Raw genomic sequence first — 5120 nt, forward strand, 5'->3', positions numbered from 1 at the left:
AGCACTACTGTGTGTTTGGAATGTTTCTGGTGGATTTTTATTCTGAATACCAGAGAAGGAGGCGGAGATTAACTTGTGAGTCTAGGCTTTCTGGATTTCCTAATGCAATGGGGTAAAACAAATATGGAATCATACCTGCAGGTGCAGTGAGCCACACAGTCATGTTTATTCACACAGATATTAGAGGTTCTCCAGTTATTTTTCATCCTTGGCTCTTAGGCAAATTTCTAAATTTGCCAGTAGCTATCACTGGGTTAAGGAGGAGGAAAAGGAAATAAAGGTAAAGATGAGGGAGAAAAATGTAAGCAAGATGGAGCAAAATATAAGAGAATTTGTAAGAGAGTGTCACTTACTGAATCAAAGGATGAGGTTGACTTTTGAAAGATTAAATTCCCTAGAGGAATAAGAAGAGAGAAGAAAATGACCCTGCATCAGGAGACCTAGATTAGCTTAGGGAGACTTTTCAAAGAGGGATTTATACTACTTGCTTGTGTATTAACAGGTCACTTGGAAAACACCTTTTGTTTAAAAATCTTTGCCTTTAACTCTTGAGTAACCCTGAAAATCAAAAACAGATGACAGCTAAAGGAATAATGTAACAGAAATCACCTTTGGATTACTATTTTTAAAATTTCACTTATCTCTGCTCCCAATCACATGCTCAATGATATAGTGTGGAATTTCCAGGTAAAGTTAGTCATTGACAGCATTGAAATTTAGATAAGAGAATGAGAAAAATGGACTTGGAGGGCACTATGCTAAATAAAATAAGTCAGACAGAAAGGCAAATCCTGTATGACATCACTTGTATGTGAAATCTATAAAATACAACAAACCAGTGACTATAACAACAAAAAAAGCAGTCACACAGATATAGAGAACAAACTGGCTGTTACCTGTGGGGAGAGGGAAAGAAGGAGAGGAAAGATAGGCATAGAGGATTAAGTGGTACAAACTATCAGCTATAAAATAAGCTTCAAGGATACACTGTACAACACCAGGAATATTGCTAATATTTTATAATATATAGAGTATATATATATATAATATTTTAACTACTCCAAAGCCTTTGTGCATCACAACAAACTGTGGCAAGTTCTTCAAGAGATGGTAATACCAGACCACCTTACCTGCTTCCTGAGAATCTGTATGCAGGTCAAGAAGCAACTGTTAGACTGGACATGGAACAATGGACTAGTTCCGAATTGGGAAAGGAGTAAGTCGAGGCTGTATATTATCACCCTGCCTATTTAATGTATATGCAGAGTACATTGTGTGAAATTCTGGGCTGGATGAAGCCCAAATCAAGATTATGGGGAGAAATATCAATAACCTCAGATATGCAGATGACACCACTCTTTTGGCAGAAAGTGAAGAAGAACTGAAGAGCCTCTTGATGAAGATGAAAGATGAGAGTGAAAATGTTGGCTTAAAACTCAACATTCAGAAAACTAAGATCATGGCATCTGGAGCCATCACTTCATGGCAAATGAATGGGCAAACAATGGAAAGAGTGAGAGACTTTATTTTTCTGGGCTCCAAAATCACTGCAGATGGTGACTGCAGCCATGAAATTAAAAGATGCTTGCTCCTTGGAAGAAAAGCTATGACCAACCTAGACAGCATATTAAAAAGCAGAGACATTACTTTGCTGACATAAGTCCATTTAGTCAAAGCTATGGTTTTTCCAGTAGTCATGTTTGGATGTGAGAGTTGGTCTATAAAGAAATCTGAGCGCCAAAGAACTGATGCTTTTGAACTGCAGTAAGAATTGATGTTTTTGAATTGCAGTGTTGGAAAAGACTCTTACGAATCCCTTGGACTACAAGGAAATCAAACCAGTCCATCCTAAAGGAAATCAGTCCTGAATATTCACTGGAAGGACTGATGCCGAAGCTAAAACTCCAATACTTTGGTCACCTGATGAGAAGAACTGACTCACTGGAAAAGACCCTGATACTGGGAAAGATTGAAGGTAGGAGGAGAAGGTGACAACAGAGGATGAAATGGTTGGATGGCATCACCAACTCAAAGGACATGAGTTTGGTCAAGCTCCAGGAGTTGGTGATGGACAGGGAGGCCATGTCCATCCATGGGGTCACAAAGTACGGCATAACTGAGAGACTGTACTGACTGAACTATAATAATTGCAAATGGAGCATAACCCCTAAAGATGGTGACTCACTATATTGTACACTTGTAACATAGAATATTGTACAGCTATACTTCAAATCAAGAAAAGGCCAAGGTTTCTTTGTGTGTTTTTTTTTTTTTTCATGTCTCTGCACTTACTCTTTTCAGTGGAGGATATTCTCCTTTGCTCCACCTCATACCCTCATCAATACCTCCAACTCAGTTAGTCCACAACCTGACTAGTTCTCATTTGTCTCTTGTCTTTAGTCTGATTGCACTTACTTTGAAAGACCTTTCCTAACTTTTGCAAGACTGAATATCCCTTCAAATGGCCTTTGAAACTCTGCACTGCATCCTATTTAGCATTTATTTCGTTATGCCAGAATTAAAATTTACTTGTCCAATTTCCTTATTAGTCTGTCTATACATTTAAAACAGGGTGATATTTGGTAACTAGCTCATAGGCTGGGCATTGAATACATAAACAGAGTGAAAGTGGCTGATGTGTTAAAAAAAAAAAAACAAACAAAGTTAAGAGAACTGCCATTGTTAATTACAAAAGACATTAATATCCAGCCCTACCCAAAATAAAATAAATGAGTGGTTTTTGAGAAATGGCAATTTTTTATGATAGAAAATCAAAATAGAGCAGGGTTAACCAGAGGCTTATTTTTAAATTGCATATCATTTGACTTTATGTACTTTGTCATTTTACTTTTTTAATTTTTATTTGTGTTAAATAAGTGTTAAAACATTTAATTGTTAAATATACAAGTTTAATATAAATTGTAATATTTAATACTATTGCAAAGCTTAATTTTAAAATTATCATCATTTAATAATAAGGATCTGTAAGATTTCTATCATTGTTCACCAAGATATTCTTTGATCCAAAAAGTCAGGATATAAGCATAGGCTAATTGGAACAGATTTAGCTTTCAGGCCATCTCTCTTATCTTTCAGTTGTAAGCAATTGGCTGCAAAGATATTACAAATGTGTCTAAACCATGTGATGCTGGCAGCCACTGAAGTCCAAAACACATTTATCCTTAAAAAAATCTTTCAAATGATGAGGATTCATTTACTAATAAAAAAATAAGTGTGAGAGTACATTGTTGTTTAGTCGCCAAGTTGTGTCCAACTCTTTGCAACCTCACAGACTGTAGCCTGCTAGGCTCCTCTGTCCACGGAATTCTCCAGGCAAGAATACTGGAGTGGGTTGCCATTTCCTTCCCCAGGGTATCTTCCCAACCTAAGAATCAAACCCGTATCCTGCATTGGCAGGCGGATTCCTTACCACTAGCTCAATATGGGGCATTGAGTTCACCTAAAGTGTGTTAGCGGAGAAGGCAATGGCACCCCACTCCAGTACTCTTGCCTAGAAAATCCCATGGACGGAGGAGCCTGGTGGGCTGCAGTCCATGGGGTCACTAGGAGTCAGACACGACTGAGCGACTTCACTTTCACTTTTCACTTTCGTGCATTGGAGGAGGAAATGGCAACCCACTCCAGTGTTCTTGCCTGGAGAATCCCAGGGACGGGGGAGCCTGGTGGGCTGCCGTCTATGGGGTCACACAGAGCCGGACACGACTGAAGCGACTTAGCAGCAGCAGCAGCAAAGTGTGTTAGATAGCTACTATAAATAGCATATAGTAAAATGAAGCCTCCTGAAGGGTGCAAAAGAAAAGTTTTGCCCTAAAGAACTTTCTGTATAATCTTCTAAAGTATGAATCACATAGGTTAAAATAAGAATGGGCCTGTAATGCAGAAGATACTGATTTGATCCCTGAGTCAGGAAGATCCCCTGGAGCAGAAGAATGGTTACCCACTCCAGTATTCTTGCCTGGAGAATTCCATGGACAGAGGACCTTGGTGGGCTACAGCCCATGGGATCACAAAGAGTCAGACACGACTGAACGACAACACACACACACACACACAGAGTTTAATTAAGGTTCATTTTTTTTGAGTTGCACATTTCTATGAATGTTGATAAATGCTTAATGCCAAGCATCTGACATTATGCTATTATACAAAATAGTTTTGCCCCCACCCCTCACAACAATATCTTATGCTCCACCTCTTCCTTCTGCCTCCCCTCCTGTGAACTTCTGACATTCACTGATAATTTATCCTATCTGTAGTTCTGACTTCAGAATGCCATATAGTTGAAGTCAAAGAGCATGCATAGCCTTTTTAGATTGGCTTCTTGACTTAAAGCGATGTACATTCAAAGTTCCTCCATGTCTTTTGATCACTTAATACCTTATTTATCGTAAATGCTGAATGATATCCTATTATCTGAAGGTACCAGAATTTGTTTATTTACTCACCTATTAAGGGACATCTTGGCTGCTTTCAGTTTTCAAAATTATCAGTAATGCTTCTATTAACATTCATGTGCAGACTTTTGTCAGAGAAGGCAATGGCACCCCACTCCAGTACTCTTGCCTAGAAAATCCCATGGATGGAGGAGCCTGGAAGGCTGCAGTCCATGGGGTCACTGAGGGTCAGACACGACTGAGCGACTTCACTTTCACTTTTCACTTTCATGCATTGGAGAAGGAAATGGCAACCCACTCCAGTGTTATTGTCTGGAGAATCCTAGGGACGGGAGAGCCTGGTGGGCTGCCGTCTATGGGGTCGCACAGAGTTGGACACAACTGAAGCGACTTGGCAGCAGCAGTAGCAGCAGGCTTTTGTGTGGAAATAAGTTTGCTCCTCATTTGTGCAAATATGTAGGAGTGTGAGTGCTAGACCAAATGGTTAAGACTATATTTAGCTTTGTAAGAAACTGTCACTGTTGCTGTACCTTTTTGCACTCCCATCAGCAATGAATTAGACTTCCTTTTGCTCCACATCTTCACCAGTATTTAGAATTGTAAGAATGTTGGATATTATCTGATTAAAAGATAGGCTGTGTTTAATGTTTGCTGTTGTGTTATGGACTTTAGTTTCCTCTAGTGTCCTTGCTTTGATCTCCATTA

The sequence above is a fragment of the Bos mutus genome, chromosome 6, assembly GCF_027580195.1.
Source record: "Bos mutus isolate GX-2022 chromosome 6, NWIPB_WYAK_1.1, whole genome shotgun sequence".
Taxonomy (NCBI): Eukaryota; Metazoa; Chordata; class Mammalia; order Artiodactyla; family Bovidae; genus Bos; species Bos mutus.